Source organism: Wolffia australiana, chromosome 3 (assembly GCF_029677425.1).
Source record: "Wolffia australiana isolate 7733 chromosome 3, ASM2967742v1".
Taxonomy (NCBI): Eukaryota; Viridiplantae; Streptophyta; class Magnoliopsida; order Alismatales; family Araceae; genus Wolffia; species Wolffia australiana.
In genome coordinates, this window is record NC_135837.1 from 18,105,044 (window position 1) to 18,127,715 (window position 22,672).

The 22,672-nt window shown below is 42.5% G+C and overlaps 1 long non-coding RNA gene across 1 annotated transcript; it reads left to right on the plus strand.

The window, feature by feature from the left end:
- Positions 1 to 5,095: 5,095 nt before the first annotated feature.
- On the plus strand, positions 5,096 to 9,395 carry LOC144701174 (uncharacterized). Its single transcript, XR_013580935.1, has 2 exons — positions 5,096 to 6,046; positions 9,207 to 9,395. It is a non-coding gene; the product is annotated as an uncharacterized LOC144701174 (long non-coding RNA).
- The last annotated feature ends 13,277 nt before the right edge of the window (positions 9,396 to 22,672 follow it).

The window sequence follows — 22,672 nt, forward strand, 5'->3', positions numbered from 1 at the left end:
GCTAAGCTGAAACAAGTGCCCATCCAAGCCGTACCTGACTGCCTGTGTGCCGTTGCGAAGAGGGATTCGATCTCCAATAATGAGTTTATCCGCGATCTTCTTAAGTCCTGTCAAATCGGGGTAGCACCCACCTTCGTGTGCCCTTAAAACATTTGACGACATAAATGTAGTTCGCCAGGATCCCCCACATCCGCATTCTGCGTTTCCATTTCTCCCTTGTCCTTTACTTAGAGAATGCTTCTTCTACGACCGTCGTGTTGTGACGTGCCGTCGTTCTCTGTCATGTGGTGCTGCAGATTATGAAGGAATGAGGTGAATATTTATCCGGATTACCAAAAAGAATATACTCGGGCTAAGCATTTGGTAACACAAACAAAGGAGTACGCGATTGGCGGCAAAAAGGAAATTAAGTCATGAATATAAGATCTCTTTATTAATATAGCGACCGGTTTTTTCGTATGGTGAACTTAACACGATAAAAGACAAACGGCACTTTGTTTTGCACTCCTGCATCTATTTCTATCTTTATCAGAAATTTGAGAGTATGACTGAAGTATAGGATTAAAATTTAAAAGTATCTGAGGATCTAATCATCATACAAGTAAGAAAACTTAGTAAAAGTCTATATTTCTTAAAAGCATATCAGACAATAATTTAAACACACAAGTCGCTTCTTTCAAGGATAGCTCTACGCCATTATCCAAATATTAAACCAAATATTGGTTTAATTGAGATTTGACAAAACAGGTGCTCGTTCCATGTAATATTGGTTTATAAAACAGTAATTTGGGCGAAACTTCTAAACACAAGCAGGAGAATATTCATAAAGAGACCGTAACAGCTATTTTAAACATGATTATCAATTCACCATGTTGGTTATTGAATCTTAATCTACCCCTTTGTAGCGCGGGACGTGTTAAGCTGTTGAGATATCTATCATGTAATATTGTTGCACAATATATCTCCTAGTTTGTCGCAAGGATTATTGTTATCTATCAAGTGCGGTGGGTAGGCCACTCGTAGTACATCAAGAGCTCATGGAGCAAATGAATGCAAAATATTATGGGCATCTGAATATTTCTGGCTCGCGTGAATTTTGTTCGAGCCCATCATCTGTTACTACATAGTAAAAAAGAAACAGATTCAAGGCATCTCGTTTGATGTTAAAAAATGTTTTGTATCATTATCAATGAAGGATCTAGTGCCCCTCCACCAAACATCCTCTAAACAAGTTTTTTGTCTATAAAATTTTGTAATACCATTTAATCACTATTTGATTGAACCCAATGGATAATTGAGCTTCTATGCCTGTTGGATCACAAGCAATCCACCATGTTCTAAGATATACTGGTATGTCTTTAATCCTCCATAAAATAATATGATAATCTTTTACCATCATATATATTACATATAATCTGCTTAGTACGTATCGGTTTGAGAGATAACCGATACGTACTAATCTTTTACCATGAACGGTTTATATCATATTTATCGTCCGTAATGCCTCCACCTGACCATATCGTTTTAGTTGTCTCATACCCTAGAGTGGGAAAATAATCACATTTGGAAAACTAAATCCTATATTCTAACTTATTCTGTTCCGACTATTAAGTAGTTTTAATTGCACAATTAGGAACTCACACACAATACTCGCACAAAATTAGGAACTCACACACCAATATCAATAACAGATATTTGTTTCTCCAGTCTAATAGTGACTTTATGTCAGGCGATATGATTTAACGAACTAACCGTTTGGTATACCACGATTCGAATATTCATATTAACCTATTCGAGTATTTTATTGGTATAATATTTAATTAAATGAATGGAGGATTGGCCATATCCATCAGGTGAGTGGGCCTATATTTGTTAGAACTGTCAAACTCCCCAGCCCTAAGTTTCAGGATTGTGGGGGGTTGAGTTGGTACATCCTAGAAAGTATGATGACTTGGTACATCCTAGAAAGTAGGATGACCGAGCACACCTTGAGAATAGGATTGTGCCTACCTTCTATGATCATCCTAGAAAATGATGGAGAGTGCCCGTCCGAGATTGCCGCCACGTCATCGTAGCCGTCATCATCGTCACCGACAACCCAGCGGCTCGCGCACCGCATGACCGGCACACCAAGGCTATGGAGAAGAAATCGGGGTTTAACACCCTGGGTGAGAAGCATAACCGTGCCATCAAATGAAATCGAATCTCTCATCAGCTCGTGCTTATTTCATTCGCCACTTTATCATGTTTTTGTTTTTGACATCTGTATCATCGTGTTTTCTTATACGTACCGTCGAATTCGTCTGTATCGTTTTATTTTCGCATCGTTTTAATCACCTAGTTTCTTTCTTTATGTTGTAAAAGGGGGTCTCCTGTGGGCCCCCCCTTGTTGGACTCATTGTAAAGGGCCCATCAAGGCCCTATACAAGGCCATGATGGGCACTGCTCATACTCAGATCTGGATTTGTATTGGCAGTTATTCCACGTTGTTCAGATATCACCAAGAAGAATGAGAAAGGAGAAGGAAGGAGGAAGAAGAAGAAGAGAAACGAGGGGAGAAGGAGAGAGAAGAAGATTGTCGCATGAGCTTGTCGTCATACTATTCTCATGCCCCGATCGCGTCACTCAAGTAGTCGCCCGCCGGACGATCCGCTGCACTGCCCCTAGACTATCGTGCAACCTTCGGTCGTCGGAAGCCCACACCTGCCTCGTGTTAATTGCCCCCGTCACTGTTTATTTTCATGTGGCAAGAGTCGTTCCTACAGACCGTGAAAACAATGAACCATTGCACGATCCTGATTCCTGCACATGCCGGTGAGAACAGCACCGGTCCCGCATGCTTGCGTGACCGATCTTTGCCACGTAGGTGTCCGAACACTCGTTCAGTTTGACGACGCCTGAACGACCCTCGGCCTCCAAGCACCACAAGACCTCGTTGATGGGGGGCCAATGCGTCAACTCCAGGACGGGACAGATCCAGCCTCACCGAGCCGCTCGCACCGATGTTCATGACCCCAACTTAAAGTATTGCTCGTAAGTTTTCTATATTGCTTCAGCTGTATTTCTTTCCTTTTGTTGAACAATCGGATTGGGCCATTGTTGTTGGGCCTTGTCCGTTCATCTTTGTTTTCCATTGTACTGCTTGTCTAGGGGGGACTTCGTCTTGCGATAGTTTCTTCACCTAGGTTCGTCCGCTTGGCACTCATCCTCCCTATATAAGGGGATGTCATGCCCAAGTGAGGCAGGATTTTGAAAATTGAAAAGTTGAAAGTTTCTTTCGTTTTGTCTTAGAGAGAGTAGATAGCAGTTAGGTTTCTAGAGAGTGGAGAACGTGAGCCTTCATCATCGCTTCGCCCCACGTCGAGATCACTCCGTGGATCGCCTCACCGTCAACCCGTCTCCCCATGCCCCAGTCTTTTCTTGGAAGATCTCAAATCAAGAAACCTGAGTTCTTGACAGCTCACGTCCAAGAATCCTCCAGAATCGACCCTCCTAGTTGAATCTTGAAGAAGTCCCGATCGTCGCCTCCGCTGCCACCCGCGCACACCGCGATCCGCTCGCCGTACACCGTGCCTCGTTGCGTACAGCGTGCCGAGCCTGCAACGCGCTCATCTCGTGTCACGCGCCCACCGCATGCCACACTTGTCGCGCGGCTGTGGCGCGCCGCCTGTCCTCTGCGCGCCCTCCGCGCTCCTTTGCGCCTTTGTGCCCCGCGCTCGCCGCTCGCCGCACCTGTCCACAAGTCACACACTACCGCGCATCGCACCACACGCATGCCGCAACCCACTGCATGCCGTGCCTCGCCGTGCTCCGCTGCCCTGACCGCGCCGTGCTTGCATCTTCCAAGATTCCTGCTGCGAACCGTGCTCCATCTCGTGCCGCCGTGTTTTCACGTCCTCGACTGCCAGTGATTCCCTAGTTGACGCCTGCCAGGTTCTATCTCGTCCTCCCTTCTTAATTCAGTATCATTACTTCCTGTAGTGCCATCTTCCCCTATCAGTTCCTTTGCTGAATTATTGAATGTTAACTGAATAGGATAGCCATCGCTTGTTGAGAGGTAGGATTTTCATTGTGATATAAGATTAAATTTCCTGATATCAAAGTGTGAAAAATTTCGAGCCGTCAAACGCTTCTTACATCTTAGGTATTTTAGTGGTCTTGAGGGTCATTGGGAGGCTGTCTTGATTCTTTTCCTCCTTCGTGAATTTACTGGATTGTTCACTTGGTCCAACAGAATACTTGATTGCTCATTAGGGTGTTTTCTCAAATTTCATTATGTTCTCATACTTACCCTATTTGGTTTATCGTCATTGTTACTGTGTTGTAATACGAGCCGATAATCCCGGCGCTCTCGTATTGCATCACTCGTGCTGCTGCAATGATCTGCACATGCGCCGTGGATGCAGTGTCCTGCGGGACCAATGGTGGTCCTATCACGAGAACGCGTGAACTTCAGTCCTTGGTTCCACGCCACTGGGATGACTCACCGTCATTTTTAACCTCCGCGCACGCACATACCAGCTGTGCGACTAGTGGGCTGGATAGCATTGTTGCACCTGCCGTCCGCATACTCTGCCTTGAGTCGTGCAGTCAACTTGGGACACCATCTTCTCTTTGTGTGGCCCAGACAACTTTGTGCGTCGATTGTTAGTCATCCACCGCACAAAACCATGATGTTCCGCCCACTGCGAAGGACCCTGATGGCGCACGCCATCAAGGATCGTCAATGACGTCGTCCGCGCCGCCCGTTACCGTCGTCGAAGATCGGGTAATAATGCTCGAATACCCTATCTTATTTTCATCGTTTCATTTGTCGTGTTTTGTATTTTGTTTGTATTCATCGTCCCATTTTCATCGCACCGTGACACGTATCGTGCCCGCATTTTCATCATTACGGGAAGGGGCCTCTAGCCTTTTCCCCTTTTCCTTTGTTATTTCACTTTTCCTCTTCATTTTGTAATGAGGGGGCCCATTATCTAAGGGCCCCCTTCATGGGCCCTTCTTTTCCCCTTGTTGATCCATTTAGGGGGCCCAATTGACTTCCCCTTATAAGGAAAGAGTGGGCGCCCTAAGATGGTAGACTTGTGTTTTGTATTGAGTTTTTTTTATCGAAAGGCACAGGTCTCTCCCCTCCTTCCCGAGAGAAGAAGGAAGGAGGGCTGAAGAAAAGAGCCCTGTTGAGAAGGAGGACGATTCCTGGAGGAAGGGAGGTAGGGCATCGCTCTCCTTCCCACCCCTTTTCCGTCCTTTCCTCTCTACGGTGGAAATTCCATCTGCGGACGACCACAATCCACCTATGGTGCAAATTCTTGAGACGCGACATACCAGTCTCGGCGTCACGCCGTTGAGAAGAAGAGGACGTGTCCTGGAGGAAGGGAGAGGATGAAATTGCAGCCACAACCCACCTGCTCACGGCGCCTGAGTGGGCCCTACGACCTTGAGCCGGCAATTCAATCGGGGAAACTTCGGCCGAACATCCTTCGACGGAATTTCTTTACGTCCCGCTACCAATCTCTATCGACGCTGATCGTGGGAGGGACCGACAGATCATCTATGGCAACGAACCATGCTGGCCAGTCGCCGCCCTGCTGTTGACCTGGACCGATCATTCTTTGCCCGATCAAAGACCGTCGAGCGCAAATTTCCCAGACTGCGCCGTCGTTGTCGAATGAGAGTGCCCCTACTCCTACGCATATGCCCGTCCAAGGACGTGTGACTATTATCCGTTGCTGCTAGTTTGAGTCGGATTCGGCGCCCTCACGTCTGCCGTTGGTTGTCGTCTACTTGAACGACCGTGCTTGCCATGGACACCTGTGTCCCAATCATCCGACTCGATTGATCTGCGCCCCCATTGCACATGGAGCGGTAGTGCTCGCTGAGTGCTATCCCGCCTTGACGCCGGCCCTCTCTTCAGTCCATCTTTTGGACACCTGCTCCAGCCCGAGACTGTCGAGCCTCGCCGTCAGCTCTCCGGCTCCCATCCGCCAAACCCGCTCTGACCGCCGCGACTGTCAACGAATTCTGCACCACGAGCCCCGTCGACGAGGTACGTCGGCCTCCCGATGCTCATTTACTTATCTCTCGCAGTGTAATTTCGATTTGACTCTACCGCGCTTGGGCTACGTAGGTGAGTGAGGTTTTGAGAGAAAACTACGACATTTTAGTGTCTTTGGTACGGACTAGTATGTCCGTTACGTGCGAACCCTACGGATAGATTTTGTTCGGCCGTAGACGCCTTCGTCGCTTCGACGAGGTTCGAGAGGCCACCGTTACCGTCACCCGGCGACCCCGTCCAAGCTTGGAGCTCGGCGCCTTCCACGAGTCAGAGCCTGCACGTACGACACGTAGGACTCTCATTTTGCGCATCGTAGTTACATTGAGCTGTTAGGGTTACCCGTCTGACGACGACACCGTCGACATTCGATACCACTATCTCATATTGGTACCGAGTCATCATGTTAGGTGCCGACCGGACGATGTCCTCAACGACGTCTGACATCAGACCCATAGTTGGCTGCACCTGGTGCGCTGTCTCCTTGTGCCCATGCCACACTACAATTGATGTTGCCGGCGCCTTGTCTAATGAGTGCCAGCAGTTGTGTTATATGTGACGAATGCATCCGCACCGAGTAACACTATGTGTTCTGCTCCGGCCACAGCAACCCTTTGACATAGACGTGCCCGTCGAGCTTCGACTAATCGCTAGTGCCCACTAATCGTCGCATCTCTCTCCTCCTCGCCTCTGCTCCGACTACTCCTCCCGCGCCGTGATATCGACAAGTCGTGCCCGTCAACGACACGCCTCTGCCTACCTTCCCGTCCCGACACTTGCACCGATGAGGACCCTGACAACAAGCGACGCCACCGACGAGGTATGCCGTCCCCTTGGTCACCTGTTATATTATCATCTTCATTATATTATTGACTGTGCTCCACCGCGCTCGGGCTAGTTTAGGTGAAAAAATTATCGAGAAAACTACGAGTCGAGCGTCCTCCTAGGTACGGGTTGAGCCCGTCCGTTACGTTTAAGCGCCAACAGAAGTATTCCGTTCGGTACCGTAGTCGCCCTTGTCGCACTGACGAGGGTCAGGAGGTCACCGTCACTCTCACCAGTCACCCACCCTTGAGTTTGGAGCTTGGAAAATCCCCACGAGGCAGGGCCCACACGTAGGTCCGCCTTGGTCACACAACATCTTTAGTTATATTTTCTGGTAGAGAATTTATCCATCGGCACCGATAAGACGACGCCCCCGACGATGTCTTGCATCATTCTAGTATTAGAGCATTGTCTCGATACCTGTCTAGACGACGACATCGTCAACGTCCGGCATCAACGCTTCTGTGAGTGTTTGTGCCCGACAAGTGGTATTAGAGCTACGGGTTGGAGGGGATGTGTTACAGCTTAGGAAATGACAACTCCATTATTTCTCGATGTGACGTTGAGAAATTGAGCAGCTCGATCAACTTCAGTCGATAGCAACAAAAAGTGAAGGACATATTAATTGAAAAAGGGTATTATTGAAGCTTTGGATGATTCAAAACCTTAATGTGTCAAGGATGGCGCTTGGAGACAAATAGAAATTAAAGCCACGAGCACTATTCGTTAATGTTTGTCGGATGGTGCGAAATATCATGTTTTGACCTTAAAGATCCTGCCCGTACATGGAAGACATTGGCTCGACGATATGCGGGTTGAGCAAATCTTTCTTGAAAGCAAAGCTATTTGGATTCTGGATGGCCGAATGCACCAAATTGCATGCTCATATTGATCATTTCCAAAGCCTTTGCGTTCAATTTGAGAAGTTTGACGACGACTTCTCTGAGGAGAGGAATACGATCACCTTGTTGATTTCTTTGCCCAACAAGTACGAGAACCTTTTGACGACTATGCTTTATGTAACGAACATGCCAAGTCTTGATGAGGCAATTTGGACATTGATAGAGTAAGACCAGCTACGGTCTGCATTTGATGCTGATCAGAGTCATGGTTGTTTATGCAAGGCAGGCAAGAAAGAGGTTGTACGACGGAGAGAAGCGGAAATTGAAAGAAGAATAGTGGACAGTCCAAGTCAAGGGACAACTGGTTGAAAAACCAGGAATGCCATAAGTGTCATGTCAAGTGGCACTTAAGGCATGATTGTCTCAAGTTCAATGGTGGTAATAGAGCAAGTGGAGAGACGAATTTGGCCAATGTCACAAAGGTGGAGGATAGTGATGATGGTGAAGTCTATTTTGCCCTAATTGCGGCTGCGGCATTGGCGGACACATGGATCCTTGATTCTAGCTGTTGTTATCATATGTGCCCACATGCTGACTAGTTTGACTCCTATAGGTGTTCGATGGGGACTGTTTGTATGGGAAACAATGCTTTGTGTGAGGTTGTTGGCATTGGGAGCATGAAGATTCGGATGATTGATGGCGTGGTGAGAGTGTTGGGGAATGTGTGGCATGTACCGTCCTTGGGTCAGAACATGTTTTCGCTTGGTGTGGTGGAGTCGAATGGATGTTATTTTCAGGTCGATCATGGTGTGCTTAAAGTTTATAAAGGTTCTCTTCTCATTATGAAAGGGAGTCGATAACGAGCCAACATTTTCAAACTGGAAGGGAGCACCGTTCTAGGTGGAGCTTCTACAGAAACATCCCATCAGTCATCAACTAATGAGAACCTATTTTGAAACTTGCGGCTAGACCATATGAGTGAAAAAGGATAGGGTACCTCGATGAAGGTGGAGTATCTTAAAGATGATCGAATGACAAATGCATTGACTAGAAAGTTAGCCAAGGTGAAGATTGTTGAAAAGGTCAAACTCCCCAGCCCTAAGTATTATGATTGTGGGGTTGACTTGGTACATCCTAGACAGTAGGATGACTTGGTACATCCTAGAAAGTAGGATGAACTAGCACATCCTTGAGAACAGGATCATGCCTACTTTCTAGGATCATGCCTAGTTTTTAGGGGACATTTAGGCCTTAGGTTGTTTTCTTCATCCCCATCACATCCTTGATGTATTAACTTTTCTCCCTTTGAGTTGAGTAGAGTTTCTTGAATGTTCTTTTGAACTAGAACTCTCTTCCTCATTTCCTCTTTCTCCTTTGGAGTTGGTAATCTCTTGACGGTGACGACATAGGGATGTGACAAGTCTAACTACTATGCCTCGGTGATTCTCCTCGTATCCTATTGGGATTATCCTTGACATCTTCTGCAGATGCTCACGTCCAAGTATGTTTCCGCGAGTGTTTGCGCCCAACAATATAGTATGCTTCAATTTATACAGTTTCACATCCGTCTCGACAATGAGTAAATTAAAATTAATTAAATACCTAATTTAAGATGAATGATGTTATTTTTATTGACTTACTAAAAGTTGAAAGAAGTGAGTATGAACTTATTAGCTTTGTTGTGCTCATGACATGCATGAATATGCGTCAAATTTGTATTTCATGGTATATCGTTTGAGTTGAAGAGAAAGTGTTAAGTTTATATGGGTGCACTAGTGTCATGTTATCTCAAATGCTAAAGAATAATATTAAAATGACAACATTATATTGGTCACTTAATATTTATTGCTGTCACAATCTACACGTAGATAGATGAATATTGTTCTCTTCAATAAATGCCTTGTTTAGGCGGACCCGCTAATATATTCCAAAAACATGCACCTTTCCCTACATATTAATCCAGGCTAAATTTTAATCCAATTCCGACACTTATGTCAAGTCTTATTTAATATTTAAGAATAATAAGTTACAAGCTATATGCATGTCTCCGATATTGGATTGAGTTATGCTTCTGTCTCTTGGTTATGATATGTAGCCTGGTGAACAGTCAATATATATGTCCTATAAAATTAATTATATAGTGTTACACACGTCTTTCTTGACTTGCATTTTTTATGCGATGTACATAGGACCCCAGATACAAATCAAATATAATACTCCTTACGACATGTGCTTGCCATTAAATATAAAATGGACAGTGTGAAATTGGAATAAGAAACTTAGACAATGTCTAGACAGTATTTTATTACGGAAAATAAGACAATTATTTTTCTTATTTTATGCAAGAAACCAATGTCCTAGATGTGTGCCCAAGAATAGAGAGCTTACAGCGCTTGGTTCGAATCTGTTTGAAAGTACTAGATTATTGTACTTCTTTTCTTCATTGATTAAGTTTGCCTCAAGTACACAAGTAATCAGTTCACGCGATAAACTCCAGATAATAGATTCGAACAATAATTAAACACAATGTAGCTGCATGAAAATAAATAACATGTTCCCAATCCAGAAGGTTTTGAAGTGAAATCAGTATTGTCAAATAGGAAAGGCATTAATATATATGATTTTGCAATGAGTAAAATATAGGTGATATTTTATTGGTAATAAAGGTGGTGCCTATAGTTATGAAGAAGCTGTGTTGATTTGGTGTATGAAATAGAAGCTGGACACACACAAAACGATTCCAACATAAGTTTTTCTATATCAATCCGCACACTAAGTTGTGTAAAAACATTCGCGCTATTTTGGTTGGTGCTTAGATATTAATAATTGAATAGACCATTCTCTTTAGAGTTATAATAACTCAATAGGAGATGTCTAAGTTGAATACTAAGTAAGAAACTACATTGGTATACATTGATTATGTGTGAGAAACTGCATTCGTAATAAAATCGAATAAATATATAAGATGCCCTGGACCTGTAAGAGTTAGAATTATGCCTTGGCTTCCTTGTTAGCCACCATACATTAACTTACCGTTGCATATAGCCTATAATCTGCTTAATATGTGTATGTCAACTTTTACCTAACGTTGTCTATTAACCCTTTTTTTTGTATCATTTAGCACAAATAAGGGTGGGAATCATGAATCATTCACATTTACCATGCACATTGCTTTCACCTACCCATATTTACTTAGATGTCTCTTGTAATATATCAGGAAATAATCCCACTTTTTAAAATATATCATCTTCTTAAGCTTATTCTTTCCCTCCTCATAAGAAGGGTTTACTTGCACGATTAGGAAGTCATGCACTATAATCAAAGTACAACAAAGATTGAAGAACAAACATTTGTGTGTTGAATCTAATAGCCACTTTCTGGTCTGCGATATAAAATAACCTACTAATCATTTCGTATACTAGGATCCAGGGATTCAAAATATTTTCTTATAGTAAGGAGCACTCATTATACGCTGTTTGTATTATTAGTTTTATGGCTACAGGTTCCGCCATAATAAATAAGGGGAGTGGAAATACATTGTGTTGTTTTATTTAGTTTCATGTCCTTCCAAACACAAAGTCAAGTATAAGAAGTCAAGTACAACTAGTCCAAAAACTATTTAGATGAATGATGTCCTTTTTTATGAGCTATCCAACATCCATAGATCTGAGTACAGATTAATGAACTTTATTCTATTCATCATATATACGTGTCTACATCAAAGCTTATATTTAAAGTCGCATGGTCTGGATCCCTGAGTATCTGTTATACTTCTACTGGGAACATATCTGATTTTCTTCACAAATAGTATTAAAGTCTAATGTTAACTTAGCCGTTTAATATTTATCGCAGTCCTTATGTGAAACCTAGATAGGTGAAATGTTTTCTCCTGAATCAAAGCCCATAGTGTGTCACCCACATAAAATCTTCAAGAAAACATTGACCATAGCCTATATATTTATAATGGTTAAAGCTGATCGAATTGGGACACATGTCAATACTGATATAATATTTCAGAATGAGTGATTGAAAGTTGTGTCCATGTCTCCGATACTTGTTTGAGTTGCTCAAGTGTCCTTTGAAAATGATGTGTCACCCCTTGAACACTTGATACCTATAAGTTGTAAAGTTAATTATATCTTCATACATGCATATTGAAAAACTTGTATCTAATATGTTTTTTACTGAAGACATCAAATAAAAATAACCCATTTATCTCAATGGTCAAAAGGGCCAGTAGTGTTTAACAATTCAAACTGCAAGATTTGCCTCACACATTATTTCATTAATGTCCAAATGTAAGTACTATATTTTTCAAGTTTCTCTTTACCTTAATTTGTCTTCTTCACTGCAAGACACTTTTTGAGACATCTTGCCTTGTATAAACATCTTGTGACTGTTGACCTGAATTGGATTCTAAAAAGTATTTTGTAGTACTACTTTTTGTTATTATTAAGTTGGGATGAAGTACACAAGAAATCAATTTAAAATACAAACATGAGAAAATTGATTCAAATAAGGAGTGAACACAATATAGCCACAGGACCTTAAAGAACTAGGTGGCAATCTATAATGTTTTGAAGTAATATAGGTAATGGGAAAATGAAAGTCATTTGTAAATATGAATATCGAATTAGTGAAATGTAATGTATATATCTCGATATCTAATGTGGACTCAACATGGGCATCATCAATATGTACACATCATAAGCATTTATCATTGAAGACTCATCAAAATCATGAGCACATCGTAACATAATGACTTGTAAATATATTGCATAAAACGTGCAACATAATGGACTACTTGTAAATGAGAGTTCCTGTAATATGAGATGGATTCAGATCCATTAAGCTTTAGAATATGTTACCTTCGTGATAATGACTCTCACTATAATTTATCAATCCATACATCCCATATGTATGGAAGCATAGAAACTGGCATCTGCGTATTGGGGATTAGAATCCCAAAAGGCACACAATGACCTGGATTATACCCCCATGAGTCATAATACATATCATTGATCCCCATATCATGGGACTCGCAACTAGTTGTAGTATACGAACATCGTTTGGTCCACAAGCCTCATGCGGCTTGAGGTGTAACCCCACACCCACTCACTTTGGTCTGAGCAATACCTCCATGACACGACAGATAGATTTTGCGAGTAATCCTGGAATATGCCCCCACAAAGTATAGCGTTTCTCTACCCGGCCTTATGGCATACACTAATGCTTTGTCTGCCTCCCGAATATGTGAGTCTTTAGTTCTCTTCACCAACCCAACTTAAAGAGACTGGGATCCTACAACTATAACAAAGGACTACCACGTTTGAGTATGTTGCTCTCGCATTGCTGCTTCGAGTTTGGTTGAGGGTTTTTGGGTTTCAATCATTATGTTGTGCAGTATGCGACATCTTATATCTCATGTGTCTTTATCCAATGCAGATGAATAATATATATGTCTCACGTACGGTCCAAGGATGTGAATGTATATTGACTATAAATCATGGACAAACTTTCAAGCCTAATATATTGATATATAGACTAACCATATCCCATGGATACTAAATTAGATCCATGTAGACTCAATAGGTTTTCATTTCATACAACATTCCACGATACAAATAAAAACGTAAGTGCCATATTAATGCAATATGCAATCACTTTAATTTAAAATAATTTTTAATCACCCTCAATCATTACAAAATATAACCATATTCAAGCATTTCGGGATTCAAAAATCATGAATATCATCATTGAATAAACTAATCCTTAAGTAATTTTCAACAATAAAATTAATACTTTTTATTTTTTATTTTTTTGTTGAATTGTTTAACTTTTTAATTTCTCAACACAAATGGAAATCTACAATTTCCAATTTTATTTATGTCTTATTTGTCATTTTAAACTAAATCTTTAAATTTTGGTGTCAATTTATCAAAAGTGTAACTTCATGCGTAAAATAATTTCTTTCAGAGTTAAGCTCATATAATGTTGTGATTTCTACACGAATAAATATTGCGTAACTTGATGATATTTCAATAAACCAACTGTTCCTAAGGCTAGTGTGTCTTTCTCAATAACTTGGGAGACATAGGTTCGAATCAACTAAGCGCCAAACTTGCGAGTACTATTTGTTGGGTCCTGTAAGCGTAGGACCTGTTTAGATGCCATCCATAGGTATAAATGCCAATCAATCCATAACATGAACAAATGATGGTACGGGAGGAAGGTCGTATCGTACTACGTCCCAAATTTTAGGAGTGCATCGAAATCATCTCGTCTAAAACTTGTCTTGTCCAAATATTGTTCCGTCCTATCACGTCCATAAGCCCTCCCATCCAAGCCATTCTTCTCGGTCCATGTTTTGGTCGAGCCAATGACTTAGGCTACTTTGAAATTGATATGTGGCACAGCTTGTGTCAACTTTGAGCTAGAGCTCTCACACTGATAGGTCGCTCCATCACAACGCATAAATTATTTGGTCCTCCATCCAGGGATGCAAACCAGATGGTATTTTGTCCCCGAATAAAACCATTGTCCTGTTTGTGGATGGGATGATGATTTGTCAGTCCGTTGATTTGTCATTCCACTGTTCAAACTCTTAGACAGGGTATCTTTTTGGCTCACACACAAAATTCCCATCCAGTCTATATCCCTACACTAGACCTGGTGGCACAGGCCCTCCCAGCAAGTGTGGGCTTGTTTTGATGACACCCCACATAGCAGAGATATGCTAGGTTGTGGCCCACCCACTGGACAATAGGCCAAGGTGGCGGCCGCCACATGGGCCTATGACCTACGTGCCTCCCAAAAGATGGGACGATCACCTAGGTGGTACTTACCATGTGGGACGCACTCCTACGTGATGCTTGCCATATGGGCCTACTACGTATGATGTCCGCTTACATGGATCTATTAACTACGTTTGAAAGTGAGGCCCACTGGTAGTGGATCAGGCTTACCTGGTGTGTAAGGCACAATGGGTGTTATAGGCAGACCAGGTCAAACCTGGTTCATCAAGCGGGAGGCCAACTCGGGCAGGGATGTGTCAATCTGATTTTGGTCTAACTCTGGATGCCAATAAACTGATAGGGCCCATCGTGGTCAAACAGCCCCCATTTGGTCTCAATGGGGGCCAATTTTGCCCAAGAAAGGCTCGTTCACATTAAATAGGGGGTAGTTCATCCTAAGGCCCAGTTCAAGCTGAAGGAGGCATGTTGAAACGTGAGCAGGCTTCAGGCCCTATTAAGGATGAACAGGGACACATTTAGCATTTAATATACCTCATTAAGTCATTGAACAAAGAATGGTTCTAGCTCAAAAGAGTTAAAAACTGGAACTGGTGTCATTCTGAATGTGAATGACCCAAAAAAATGCCAAAAACAACTTTTTGCATTCCCTATTGGATGTACTTCATCCTATGTCTTAGTCAAATCAAGACAGAACCTTTTTGCGATACAATTGTTGAATTTTTAATGCTTTGATGTGGACGAGGAGAAACACTCCATGTTGCGGAAGACTCATAACGATATTGCTATGCGAGCAGTAAAATTCTTAAATGAAAAACCTGTATATGGCTTCCGTGATTTATTTTATCTCGTAATCAAATGTGTCAAGTCGCTAATGTGTACAGCCTCTAGGAGTCTTCGCACAAATATCTGTTTAGGATATACTCTCTCCACGTTGCAAAATCGCATTATCCTCCATTGTTACAACATCCCCATCACATCCGAAGTGGATACAAGGCGTAGGCAGGAGGGAGAGTAATGGGGGGCCCTTGATCGGATGTGGCCTAGGTAAATTTCGTTCAGGACCTTATGATAGAGGACCATGTGGAAGATCAAGCCTAGACTTGTCCACAGTCACTTTGCGGAGCCATAGCAAACACGAAGAACCCTAATTTTTGATAACAAGTATGATGAGGGCTACTCCCCTGACCGTCCTTTTTGTTTTTTTTGTTTTTGTTTTTGTTGAGTCATTAAGGGGAGAGCCTATGTTTGGCTTCTCCTCTAAAGGGGTCCATTAGGATACCTCCAAGGCCGTACCCTATAGATTTGTGAGAATATAATTTTGAATGTTGTGTTTCCTCATTGGTATCTGCCCTCCCCTCCAATATTAATATTTCCCCTATTCCTTTCTAGGTCGTGACTAATAAAAAAGGACTTTGCCAGAGCATCTACAACAGTCTCCGTACTTACCACCGCAGGTTCATCATTGAACCATTGTTGCAGTTGTCTGAAGGAACGCTGCTACTCCCTTGACATACTGAAATTTGTCCACATACACCACATATAACGCATGTGTCAGTCGTCGACAACTAGCTCATGATGCTCATCAGGTGTCTTAATCAACTACGCCAAAAAATAATGACGCACCCTACTGTGCGTTATCGGATTGGTGACCGTAGGTGTCTCATTCGCTCAGCCGCTGCCCGGATGACTCATGAAATTGTGGCGACCAATATTAGTTTTTTCTCGTCTATCCTTGACGCACGTGGATCATTTCTGTGAGCTTATTTGTGCTGTCCACTACCAAGCGTCGAAGAATTCTTGTTGCCCACTGTTTGGTCTGTTGAACTGCTATTGATACCCTTGCAGATCATCACAACGAGTTGATGATGGTATCATCATAATGACCATCTGGTGATGAAGGGGTGTGTTGATTCTCCGTGTAGCTGCCATTTTGCTTGCACCAGCCTCTCTTTCCCTCACAGGATCTGGTGGTGCACAGGACCACACACCCTCATCAGACATGGCACCATTACCACAGGAGACACCCCGTGTCATAACACGTCACCACCGTCAACTTTGGACTAGGAATCCGAGCATCATTTAAATTAATTTAAAATTTACAGTTATTTAAAATTTTCTCTCTCCTCCAAGGCCTATACATAGGTAAATGCTGTACTTAATTACTTGGTGAATTTTCTTTTGGAATTGAAGTTTTCTTCTAAGATAAGTTTTCCCTAGTCTCCTATCTGGTGCCGTCGTCCTCACTATTAGCTGTTGTTGTCATTATCGCCGTTAAGAGGAGGACTCCCTACCTGTCTCGTAACCGCATGTTGCTGCCCATGCAGCCTCGTAGAGGCTGTCTCCCCACGTAGCCGATGAGCATTGCCGCGTGCAATCGTCCACCCACGTGGCCGCCAGGCACAGCCGCCACACGAAGCCGTCCTCCCACACACATTCTGCATCCACGGCCTTTAGACCCCTCATTCTGCAACTTGGATCCGCGACACTCTCTCAAAGTGTAGGTCATTCGCTCCAGCCAAAGACGCGTTGATAATCTTCGCACTACTCTTGTGCGAAAGGTCCATTCTTCCTTCATTGGTGTCGGTATTACTATCCAGTGTTTCTCGTGTATTTTTCCACCACCGTCTGACCTAGTTGAATAGGTTTGAATCTTCTCGTGATCTACTGTTTGGGATATTTGATTTGGAGCTTTGTTTTCGCCGCGATGGTTGTAAGACAGACCTCGCGCCCTCGGGCGAAGAATGGGGCTGCACAATCAACATCTTCAACAAATTTAAATGTTCAAAGTGGATCATGTTGATTTGGGGTCTGTTTTATCCATCCCTAGTTGAGTTAGCCTATCCTACCCGCGTTAGTCCTAGCCATCCTACATCAGGATTTGTTGGTCTCTCTAATCAGCAGCACTTGCACCCATTTGTAGCTCATCCACACTCCGTTATTCTCAATCCCCACTTGAATAACTACACCAAAGACGGCCGCCTATGGGTTATCTTCTCCTCGACACATCATGAGGCCAATAATCGATGGAATACATTGTTCATCACCTTTTGCACTGAACGTCCCCTGCCTTGGATGACGCCAGCCTCGGCCAGACCAATTGCCACATCTCTGAACAGCATGCACAGGCCTTGCCATCACAAAACCCTATAGACTTTATTGGACTGCCTTCCTCAAGCTTTTAACTCTTATATCGAGGGTGCATGATCCCATATTGAGAACTCAATCATCTCCTTGAACTTCTTGATGCATCTAAATGAATACTAGATAGGAACACATTATTAGGAACTCGGTCACACTAAAAGTATAACAGGTTGTCCAAAATATGTATTTGGCGTCTGGGGTTTGAGGGCCGCTTAAATTACCCACACCTAAATCAGTTTCTTTTGCTAGTTTAAAGATTTGTACAGATTTGTACGCATCAATTCAGTGAAGTGTTTTGACATAAGAGCACCCACTATCTATCATTATTGTCCCCATGCTAATGGCTATGGATCGGCCATACTCATCATATGAGCAAGACAAAAAGTATTACTCTATATCAATACTCTGATATACTGCTCGATTATCATTTGATGAAAAATATTTAAAACATATCCTTAGAGTATAGGCATCTCCATATTATGATGTCATCATAATTTACTAAGTCTGGTTGCAACATTATCTGGAGTGGATATTCCTGGCCCGCAAAGGGGCACGTGCACCAGCTTGTTACCGCCCGGGGTGACCACGTCATCATGATAAGCTCAAATTATGTGGTTTTTATTGGTTTTTAACTGGTTAATCGTGTGAGGATTTGAGTTATGCAACACTAATTTTTAATCTCACAGCCTTAGGGCGAGTAAGGTGTCGATCCACAGGGAGCAGATAAGAAAGTAATAATTCTTTTTAGTTCAATCTATGCTATCAGATCTCTGTATTTGGTCTCAACAATCAGTTAAATTATCTTCAGTTGACGTCTACAGGATGTTCTTTAATAGGATCAATTTAGCAGAATTTTCAGTAAAGAGTTTCTTTACTTACAGACTCACGCCTATCCTTTGGGGCAATTTCACAAACACTCAGCAGGCGCACTTGCGGTGACTTGTGCCCGCGGCTTTAGCTGCGTGCAGATGTGCCTGCGGGGTGCGTCTGCGTGCGGCACGAGCGCGCGTGCAGCGTACCTGCACGCGAGCGTGCCTGTGTGCGGGCATGGCCTGCGCGCAGCTGCCTTGCGCGCAGCGTCTACTGTGCGTGGGCGTGGCCTGCGCGCGGCACCTGCTGTGCGCGTGCGTGGCCTGCACATGGCACCTGCTGTGCGCGTGCGTGGCCTGCGCGCGGCGCGGGTTGTGAGCGGGCTTGCTGCGCGCGGCCTTGGCTGTGCGCAGCCTTGCTGTGCGCGGCCTTGACTGCTGCTATGGAGGCAAAATTTGAGCTAGATGCGATGGGAAAATAGTAGATTTGAGGGAAAACGAGAAGAAAATCGATTTGAACAAACAATAAACCTGAAATCAACCTAAAACGAAGAACAATATCAATTGGAACTTTTGGAAGACCCTGGTGTGTGTCTTCCAACTCAACCTAGATTGTCTGATAGAGAGAATTACACAGTCACTGAAGCTTGGGAAATCACTCCACCTTGTGTCACGATCCTTGCGGCGAGGTGGAGGTCGTCTAGCCCAAGCTACTCCTCAGCTTGCTTCTTCTCTCCAGCTCCAATGCTCATTAGCTCTTGGAGGGTGCAGAACTCTCTTTCTCCAAGCTCTAACCTGTTGAGACAGAAATTCTGGACAACCTAAAATGCTCTCTCAAGAGGCTATTTATAGGTTTCTCTCTTTTTTGTGCTTGGAGTTTTTTTTAGGTCTTTTCTTCCTTGTAAATTTTGCCAGCTTCTCTTGGTCAAATGCTTTCTCCTTTGTGTTTGATCCACATCTGAACTCATTAATCACATAAGTGAGATCTAATCCACTTGATTCAGAGAATCAAGTGGGGTTAGTAAACATGAAAATAAGGCACATAAAATATGACAAATGTGGACTAAATGTATGCAAATGAGACTTTGATGCCAATGAATCTTTAATAAGTTTATGACATATTTAGAGTCATCACATCACTACTAGAGCCGACCTTACAATCTGGCCCCTGATCAGTACCAGGCCCATGGCGCATACAATGTGCCTTAAGCATGACCTTATCCAATGGCATGCGAGGAGCATAACTACCCTATGGCCCATCAGATAATGCCAGTTCCCCATGGCCCAGCACTGACTCACGCACCATCATATAGTTACCAGGACTGTTACAAGCCTCATCGCACACCCTTGGCACAACCACCATAGTTCGTGACAGCGCCGACCTACGCGCTACGCAATCTGTATGTTGGCTCGGCGCCACCCGTCCTGCCTCCGGTCCCGACCACGCCTTCCACACCATATGTTTCTCCAACGCAGTGTGGGAAGTACACTCAACTGGCAGGCGGAGGCAGCAGGCGTTGGGGGGGTGGGGGTGGAGATGGTGGCATTAGCGGAGGTGGTAGTGGCGCAGATAATGGCAGTGGCGGAGATGATGGAGGAGGTGGAGAAGGGGCGGAGGTGGGGATGGTGGAGGAGGTGGAGAAGGTTGTTGTGGCAAAAATGGAGGAGGAGGTGGAGACAGCAATGGATGCGAGGATCGTGGAGGAGGTGGAGACGACGGCATAGGAAGGGAAGGTAGAGGAGGGAGTCACATCGACGGCGATGGAGATGGTGGGGGAGGCGAGTCGTTTCTTCGAGGTACTAGATGCTTGATGAGAGGGGAGCGACGCAGTGGGAATTCTGGCTTCTCAGATTATAGAGTCACAAATAGTCTACTAAAGAAGAGAACCGCGCATACAACATATTTTATGGTGACCATGTGATAGTGATTAGGGGGGCTCTTTTGATGACGACTTGCTTGCAATTTTTATGAACACACTTTGGTTTATACATTCGCCAAATAGGGTCATTGACGTTAGGGGTTAACAACATGTAGTTCAATGATGGTAGTTTTGTTGTGGATAGTGTACATTGTGCATGTTGTCACTAGTGATGCACAAATTGGGAAACTCTAATTGTAACAATGAATACAAATTTTCCTGTTCTATAGACACATAAAGAGACTGTACATCTATTTAAAACAGGATTATCAGTTTATCATGTTGAGTTTTGAAGTGAGATTTCCCCCTTTATAGTGTGAGACATGTTACATTATTGACATATCTATCATGTAATATTGTTGCACAATATGTCTCATATTTTGTATCTAGGATAGTTGTTATCTATCGAGTCCTGTTGTTATGCTCCTCATAATGTGTGAAGGACTATGGAGCTAATGAATGGAAAAAAAATTCGGGCATCTGAGTATTTCTGGTGTGCGTGAATGTTTTTCGAGGCTATCCTCTACTACTAAGAAAAAACACGTAGAGTTATGGCATGTCTTTTGATTTTAAAATGTTTTTTGTATATCACTATTTAAGCCCATGTATTATTCTCAATGATGGCCCTAGTACTCATTCTTCAAATTTCTTCGAACATACTCTTTGTCTATAAACTCATATAAGATGAACTAGTAAAATTTGATTGAACCCAATGGATATTTAAGCTTTTATGCTTGTTGGATCACAAGTTGTTGATCATGTTCTAAGAGATATAAGTATGTCGTTCGTCATTTGTTGAATAATTCCAAAATAATTTACCATATTTATGTTGCCTTGAATTTATGGTTATCTATCAAGCCAATATTGTTTATATCCTTCATCATGAATTCATGGGAAAAACACAAATGATCTATACTTATCATCCTTAATGCCTTCACCTAACCAAATTATTTTAGTTGACTACCATCCTAATCAGAAAAATGATCACATTTGGAAAAAAAATCCTATTTTTGAAGTTATTATGTTCTGAATAATGAGGAATTTTGAGTTGAATGAATAGCTACTGATACATCATACTTAAAGTACAAAAAGGGACCACAAATAAATATTTTGTTTTCAAGTCAAAGAGCAAGTTCATGGCATGCAATATGATTTAACTTACTAGCCGTTTGGTATACAATGATTCGAATATTCAAATTAAATTTCTCCAGAAGGGAGTATGATAAGTCAAAATTTAGGTAGATAACATAGTTGATGTGTAATTTCAATATTTGTGCATTAAAATTTGTAATTAACCCTAAATCACTTATTACTTGTGTAAGTTGGTGAGCACGGGTCGAACCACAGAGATGGCTTAATGAAGAACAATTAGATTAAGCTGAGAGAGCATGGAAATTAGAGAGATTAGATATATGTTGTGATTTTTAGTTGGATAAAAAATTAAGTATAAGTTTGCAATTTTTGCTCATACGAATTATAATATTATAACAAAAATGGGGATAATACTAAAATCATGGAATGAGGGTGTGATGATAAGACTGAATGGATGTGATGAAAAAGCCCTAAGTTGACGATACAAAAGTGGGGGTATAAGTTATTAATCCCAACTCATACGTCTAATATTATAACACATAGTGAAGTGATATGAGAACATGAAATAGATTGAAATATGGAGAAAGTTGAATAAAAATCCTCATTAAGTGTTTCGGGCTTACATCTTCCTTTGGTGACGCTCCCAATCATTAATCTCTCTTCATGAAGCCGTATATTGCATCCAGTGCCATTGTGTGTCACTATAGGCACGAAGATAGATGAAGGGGGAGAAGAAACTCACTCTTATGAAAAGGGAAAACCCTAACTTGGCACTCATTCACCTTTTTCACTGCTCTATCATATGGAGAAAGCCAAAATGACGTACAAGAAGAGCGTGATTTTGGGGATCTAGTTACAGGCTCATCCATGGAATGGAAAGAGAACTAAGAGGTGGATCGCTACAAGAAATTTCAGCCAAAACAGGTCATGTGATCAGCATTTCTGTTCATTTGAATTATGAGCATTTCTATCCATTCACTTCTTCGAGTAGTTTCAGCAAAATAGGGAGCAACCAAAGCATGCCATGCCATCCATCCTTGTAGTGCAGAAATTTGACTTTTTCCAAGAAAAACGAGGCCCACCAGGTGTCCCACATCATCCCTCCTTAGTGGGCCTTGATTTTGCCATTTTTTCCATAAATAAAATACTTGAAAAATAACAAATATAATATATATAATTCTCTAAATTTCAAAAATAAATATCTCTTTATATAAAACTCATTTTTTGATTAAACTTT